Raw genomic sequence first — 7,820 nt, forward strand, 5'->3', positions numbered from 1 at the left:
GTCTGCTTCTTTTTGTAAACTTTATGTGTCTTTGTGGTTTACCTTATGGGCATGAAAAGCTGGTTCCTCTAAGCTTCCGGTTCCCTCTTTTGATTTTATATTGGAGTGGCCAGATTGCTTTTGTCTTCAGGAGTTCCCACAGAAGCCCAAGTCAGATGAGGATCAGATGCTCTCAGACTTTCTCCTAAGGTCTGGATCCCTCCAGGAAATATTTTGGCTTCAGGAATTTGGGGGTTGGACCTGCCTGGTAGCAGGGCCCAGGAAAGATGCTCGTCTAGGGCAGCTGGTGGCCCCAAGGGCTCCTGGGGTCTGCACTGAGGAACTGGGTTGGTCTGGATGCAAAGGATCAGGAAAAGGAAAGGTCAGCCCCCACGTTCAGGAAAGAGGCTTGACCATTGTGCAGCCCAGGGAAGCAGAGGGAGGTGAGGGCGGGACCAGGCCCTGAGGGCTCCTGGGGACCCCAGAAGGAACTGGGTTTGTCAGGATGCAAAGGATCAAGAAGCAGTGGTGTTTCCCCCAGTGCCTGGGGTGCCAAGACAAGGAATGGGACAGGTCCCAGGCTAGGAGGAGAGATGGGCGGGGGAGATGGGAGGGTGAATGAGGCTGGGGGAGTCAAGGCACAGAGGGCCCAATCGACTTACCCAGAGAGAGGCCTGTGGGTTATGCCGGCCCAGGGAAGCAGAGTAGAAGTAACTTTTTAAAACTCTCTCATAATTTGTTTGGTTTGAGGTCTGTGTTGTCAGGCAGTAGAACAGTGGGGCCTGCTTACTCCTGTTTCCATTTGCTTATCTTTTGCTTGGGCAATTGAGACCATTATTATTCAGCTATTTCTGTCATTTTGTTGATTTTGTAGTGTTTGTTTCCTATTCCTTTCTTGCTTAACTATTATTCAAGTGTGGTTCATTCTTTCTTGTGGTTTCATATATACGTTTGTCTTTCTCTTTAGTCTGGAGGATTTTTTCAATATCTTCTGTAGAGCTGGCTTAATTGGTCATTAATTTCTTTAATTGTTTTTATTGTGGAAAGTTTTTCAATTAAGACTGATAGCTTTGCTGGGTATAGTAGTCTGGTTTGGAATCTGTTGTCTTTCAGAACTTGAAATACATTCCAAGCCCTCTTGTTGTGTGAGACTTTTCCTAAGGAGACACAGCATATGTCTCCCAGAAAGGGAACCTATGCAAACCAAAGTAATGATTGCACCAAAGTCCAACTTGGTGAACCAATGAGTTTTTAGTGGGGTTACTAACAGGACTTTGGGTGAGGGGTTACTTATAGGAGTGGAGATGACTCAAAAGCAGCTGTATCACCAAAAGCCCACCACAGTATGGATGATGACTCATAAAAGCTGCAACTTGGCACTTTCTGCACAACTTGGAGGCAGTTTGACAGGTCAGAGACTCTCCTCTTCAGCTTGGCTGACTGGAGCCTCCTCCCCTAATAGTTGTTAGCTCCTCCTATAAAGCTGGGGAGGGTCCTTCCAGAAATGTGAAAGTTGCCATTTTTCTAGATATATGATGTTTTATTTATCTCCTGAGTCTCGGTGAGCCTCCCTCTCCACCTGGAGGGAATATTTCATTTTGGAGGAAGCTGCTATACAACACGTGAATTTTAGTGTTTCTGCTGAGAAATCTGTTACTCTCATAGGCTTGCCTTTACATGTTATATGGTGCTTTTTGTATGGCTTTTCCGCAGATACAACATGATCTTGGACTTGGGTGTTGCCATGACGCCATGGCAAATAGAGCAGAACAATTGTTACAGTGATGTAGCTATGGACACTCCCTAGCAGATGGAGAAGGGAAGGGTCACAAGACCCTCACCTGGGATTCTAGCTATTGCTCCTCAGCAGCTGCATGTGATCTTGAGAGATGCTAGAGTATGTCCATAGTCGAAGGTTAACTGAACTTGAGGACTCCATAATGTAGCTTCTGTGATGGTGTGTGATGCTGCAGCTATTTGGGGGGTAGTCACCCACTCTTCCATAAGTAACCTCTCACCAATGCTAAGTAAGCCTAATAAACTCATTAAGTTTACCAAGAAGGTCTTTGGTGGAATCATTGCTTTGGTTTGGTCATGGGTGCACCTGTGGGGTGAACACATGAGAAATAGGAATGAAATGTACTGTCTTTTTTTAAAAGGGGGGAGCTTTACCTTTACAATGTAAATTAATGACTTCACACATCAACTGAAATCTGCATTTTCTTTATTTCCAGTTTGCTCCTCCCAGTAGGGGGCCTATGGTCTCCCACAGGCAGAGTCCTCCTGGACTCACATGATAACATCTGTGTAAGATTAAAGTGTGTATTCATGGGGCTGGAGAGATGGCTCAGCAGTTAAGAACACTGGCTGTTCTTGCAGAAGACCCGGGTTTGAATCCCAGCATCCACATGACAGCTAACAACTGTCCGTTAGCTCCAGTTCCAGGGGATCCAACAGCCTCTTCTGTCCTCTGTGGGCATTGGACTACACGGGTGCACTTACCTACATGCAGGCAATACACACATACACATAAAAATAACAAATAAAATATTAAAAAAGATTAAAGGGTGTATTCAAACCTGCACTCTGCTCCCTTTTGCTTATCACCTGCCAAAATGGGTAAAATGCAGATGTTTATCACTTACCAAAATGTTAAAATGCAGATGTAAGAGATAAAATCCTGTTTTAAAGTCTTTCTTTTCACTACTGTTGTTCTAGAACTAATATATGCCTTAATGTTGTTTGTTTCTGAACATGTCAATTGTAGTTTGTAACATTGTAGTTTCTCATTCACCACCTATCCTCTCTACTTTGATGACTCTGGCTATGTACAAGAATCCCACATTCCTAAATTTTAAAAATTCTTACTAGGATGCCCCCTCTCCCTTTAAATTAGTCAATTGAGTTTAGATTGTGCAGCTAAACTTCCACTAATGAGGGACAGCCAAGATCTCTTTCCCTTATAACAACTGTTCATAACTCCAGTTCCAGGGGACCAACAGCCTCTTCTGTCCTCTGCAGGCATTGCATGACATGGGTGCACTCACCTACATGCAGGCAATTCATGAATACACATAAAATAAAAATAATAAAATATTTAAAAAAGGAAAAGCAAATTTGTTGGATTCAGAGTGGCTTGACACCCTTCTGCAGAAGTAAAACTTTGCCTTGCCAGAAAGCTTTGGATTATGTGGTCATTTTCTTGGGATTTCAGACCCATTTCTAAGACCCATTTTAGTCTTCAGGAAAAGTCAATGTGAAAAGTGCTTCTTTCTTGCAACTTTCAATATACTGTCTTTGTTCTGTGTATTTAGTAGTTTAATTAATATGCCAAGGGGAAGTTCTTTTCTGGTCTTGTCTAGTGTTCTGAGTGTCTTCTGTTATATGGATTGCAGCCTCTTTCCCAAATTTTGGGAAATTTTCTGCTATGATTTTGAAAATGTTTTCTATGCCTTTAGAAGGAAATTTTTGTCCACATCTTGAAAGTACTGCTTAACCTTCATCTTTATCCTTGTTGAATGTTCCAACCTTGTCCTCAAGCTCAGGTAGTCTGTCCTTCTGTCTTCTCCTTGGATCCATTCTGTTGGGGAGGCTTTCCATAGAGCTTTTTATTTGACTTTTTTCATTTCCAACATGTCAGGGTTTTTTTTCTTCATTATTTCTCTTTTATTGAATTCCTCTTTCATATCTAAAACAGTTCCAAGGGAATTAGAGTCTGTCATGGTGGGGAGGCATGGTGGCAGGAGGTTGCCAGAGCAGGAGCTGAAAGCAGAAGCTCTGATCTTCAGGCAGGCATAGGAAGCAGAGAGAGATTGGAGATCCAACAACATGGTCTAAGACCTCCCAAAACAGCACCACCAACTGGGGACACAATGTCCAAATACTGGGAGTCTATTGGGGACATTCATTCAAACCACCACATTCCACTCCCTGGCCCCCATAGGCCTAGGACCATATAAAATGAAAAATGCATTTAATCCAACCTTAAACGTCCCCATAGGTGTTTTTTTGTTTTTTTTTTTTTTACCAGTTTTCTCAATACTATTCAGAAATCCACAGCCCAAGAGACTCAAGGAAATCTCTTGACTGTAAGTCCAGTTTAAAAAAAAAAAAGACAAGCTATATACTTCCAACATACAATGGAACTGAATTCATATTCCTATTCTGAAAGGTATAGTGAGGGCATACTGAACCAAAACAAGACCAAAAACCAGCAGGACAAACACCAAATCCAGTAGCTTCATGTCTGACTTCTGGGACTTTACTTCCAAAGGGCTTAGATGACTTGGCCCCTCCAGCTTTGCTGATGCCACATACATCTCTTTCTTGGATTGGTACCACTCCCTGTATGAAGCTCTCCTTGGCAGATGTCTCATAGCTCTGGCATCTCGAACATCATCTTGGGGTCTCCACTGCCAAACAGACACCTTTACAGGTTCATGCAATGGCTTATCAGGGCTTCTTGACCTGTTAGGGACATCTTTATGCAAGGATGCCCCTGCTGCACACTGCCTGGACTCAGCAACTCTCTGAAACCATGGAGAGGAGACAATGACCCCCTACACTCTTGCATCTTTCATGTGAATGACACTGCCAAGTATGACTGCAAGTTTGGGATGTGTTAAGGTTCAGATGGCCCATCCCCCTCACCAACAGGGTCTCATGGATGTCTCAAGCTTCTGAGAAAAGGGAACTGATCTGATAAGCACCTTGGTCTTTGAAGTCAAGAGAAGCAGACTTTTCTCCACTGTTTGGCCAACACAGCAGGCTTCCCCTTTGATCTCTAAAGAGACCAGGTTTTAATAGTCCGGCTCTCCCACTCCCCCCTCCCCTGCCCAACTTAAAAAAATTTTTTTCTCACCTTCTGCAGGAAGCAGAAACCTCACCCTTAAAAAGACCCCAGCTCAAGACCCAGCAGACATTTTCACTGCCCAGAAGGGAATCTGTCCCATGTGTTCCTTTGCTAATAGACTCTATTCTGATGGAGTTTTATCTGTGTCCTGGTGCTTCCTCCTAATCAACTGTATTCATCCATAGGCTACTTTTTACCTATCAGGATGGACCCCAGCCTGCTTCATCCACATTCATAGCTTTTCTCTGCAGTGGTTTTCTAACAGAAAACCCTTCAGACATTTTCCTTTCACAAATTGGAAACTTAACTTGGTATGGTCTTGCCCTGGAGGCACTCTTTCCAATGTTTAAATGCAAATCTCTTGGCCTCTCCTTAATCACTTTAATGTCCTTATCAAAGAAATCCTCCCCTTCAACACAAGCCTTGACTCCAATTTCAATCATCCCTAGTGCTCTTTATCAATCCAAACTGTACATTTTGTATTTATTCTTTCTTCCCCACTTGTTTTCTTTTTCACTGTAGATCTGCTTAATATTCACCATTAATAACCACACCACCATCTCTATGTTAGGCTGTCTTGAAATGTCCTCTGCCAAATAAAATTAGTCCATTACTTTTCAACTTAGCCTCAGGCAAGCACTTAGGCTGTGATTAGATAGCAGCCAGACTCTTTGCCAAAATATCCCGGTTGCTGTGTATTTCCCTCTGGAACCACTTTGCTCTCAGCTTCTACTAAAATGAACCATTAAACTCTTTTTACAGTGATCAACTACTTCTCTAGCCCAAACTTCCAAAGTCTTCCTTCCATATTCCTTCCACATGGTCAGGTTCTTCACAGCCAACAGCCCACTCTCTGGTACCAATTTCTGTGTTACTTTTTGTTGTTGTAATAAAATACCATGACCAAGGGAACTTAGGAAGAGTTTATTTAGCTTACAGTTCCAAAGGGGCAAGAGACCATAATGGTGAGGAGGCATGGTAGCAGAGGTGGCTGGAGTAGGAGCAGAAGCTAAGCTCTCAGATGTTCAAGCAGGCACAGGAAACAAGAGCCCTCGTTCATATCTTGTATTGACTTTATTTCATTCAGCTGTTGGTGTTCCCTTGGAATGCATTCAGGAGTTTTTGTCTTCCTTGATTTCTTTGAACATACAACCACATTTTTTACTTCTTTGTCTGGGATTTCATCTAATTCATTCTCACTGGAGCCACTATGGTGGGATTGTAATTTTGGGAAGAGTTAGGTTGCCTTGGTTTTTCATGTTCCTTTTTCATGCTAGTGATTTTACATTTCCATTGGGACTAGCATGTCTGGCTGGCATTAAGCCACTGTTTGAGTTTATTTTTAAAATATTTATTTTAAATCGCTTTTATTCTTTTTTTAAAAATAGGTTTTTAAAAATATTATTTTATGTCCCTGAGCCTGCAGGACCTGCAGGCCTCTCTCCAACCTGCAGGCTTCTCTCTCTGGGGTAAGTCGATTGGGCCCTCCATGCCTTGACTCCCCCAGCGTCACTCACCCTCCCATCTCCCCCACCGGTCTCTCCTCCTAGCCTGGGTCCTGTCCCATTCCTTGTCTTGATGCCCCAGACACTTGGGGAACCACCACTGCTTCTTCCTGATCCTGTGCATCCAGAGCAACTCAGTTCCTTCTCAGGTCCCCAGGAGCACTGCTTCTGGGACTGGCACCGCTCTCACTTCCATCTGCTTCCCTGGGCCTGCAGGACCCATAGGCCTCTCTCCAACCCACAGGCTTCTCTCTCTGGGGTAAGTCTATTGGGCCCTCCGTGCCTTGACTCCCCCAGCCTCATTCACCCTCCTATCTCCCCCGCAGGTCTCGCCTCCTAGCCTGGGTCCTGTCCCATTCCCTGTCTTGGTGCCCCAGACACCTGGGAAACCACCACTGCTTCTTCCTGATCCTTTGCATCCAGAGCAACTCAGTTCCTTCTCAGGTCCCCAGGGGCACTGCTTCTGGGCCTGGCCCCCACCCTCACCTCCATCTGCCTCCCTGGGTCTGCACAACCCACCAGCCTCTTTCCTGGACACAGGGGCTGACTCTTCCTCTTCCTGGTCCTTTGCATCCAGACCAACCCAGCTCCTCACTGCAGTCCCCAGGGGCCCTTGGGGCTGCCTCCTGCCCCCAGCTTCCTTTGCATCTCTGGGTGGCCATGGCCACCAGCTGCCCTAAACCAGCATCTTTCCTGGGCTCTGCTCCCAGGCAGTCCAACCCCCAAATTCCTGAAGACAAAATCTTTCCTGGAGGGATCCAGACCTTAGGAGAAAGCCTGAGAGCATCTGATCCTCATCTAACTTTGGCCTCTGTGGGCACTCCTGAAGACAAAAGCAATCTGGCCACTCCAATATAAAATCGAAAGAGAGAACTGGAAGCTTAGAGGAACCAGCTTTTCATGCCCCAAAAGTAAACCACAAAGACAGATAAAGTTCACAAAAAGAGGCAGACCTAAACTTGAAGGCTTGAATCTCACACAAGAATCAGAAACTACAAAAGAAATTCACATGTCAAAATCACAGAAAAAATAATAACATGAAAAACCAAAATAACATATCCCCACCAAATACCAATAGTCCTCTAGAGAGGACTATTGAGGACTAATGAGAACCCCCTATATATAATGCAGGACATGGAACTCAAAAGAACAATTATAAACATGATAAAAGAATTCAGTGAATTTAAAGAACAAACAAAAAAAGAATTCAAAGAACTGAAAGAAGATAGGGACAAATTTCTGAATGAACTCAGAAAAGACTTAGAAATATTGAAGAATACTCCAGCTGAAATGAAGAAGGAAGTAAAACACTCAATACGTCAACTAGAAACGACAAAGAAAAGTCTCACAAACAGGATGAATGAAATGGAAAACAGAATATCAAGACTGAAGACAAAGTGGACAAATTAGACCTCTCAAGCAGAGATTATGAAAAATTTAAGAAAACACAAGAATGGAATATGCAGGAATTATGTGACACCATA

At 43.8% G+C, this 7,820-nt stretch overlaps 1 protein-coding gene across 1 annotated transcript in view; it reads right to left on the bottom strand.

The window, feature by feature from the left end:
* Positions 1-2,450: 2,450 nt before the first annotated feature.
* Positions 2,451-7,820, bottom strand: part of Osbp2 (oxysterol binding protein 2) — a 227,059-nt gene continuing 221,689 nt past the window's right edge. The window contains exon 15 of the mRNA XM_029567336.1: positions 2,451-2,481. The gene's annotated coding sequence lies outside the window, so the exon portion shown is untranslated. The remainder of the gene's footprint in view (positions 2,482-7,820) is intronic.

Source organism: Nannospalax galili, unplaced genomic scaffold (assembly GCF_000622305.1).
Source record: "Nannospalax galili isolate Female #2095 unplaced genomic scaffold, S.galili_v1.0 scaffold259, whole genome shotgun sequence".
NCBI lineage: Eukaryota > Metazoa > Chordata > Mammalia > Rodentia > Spalacidae > Nannospalax > Nannospalax galili.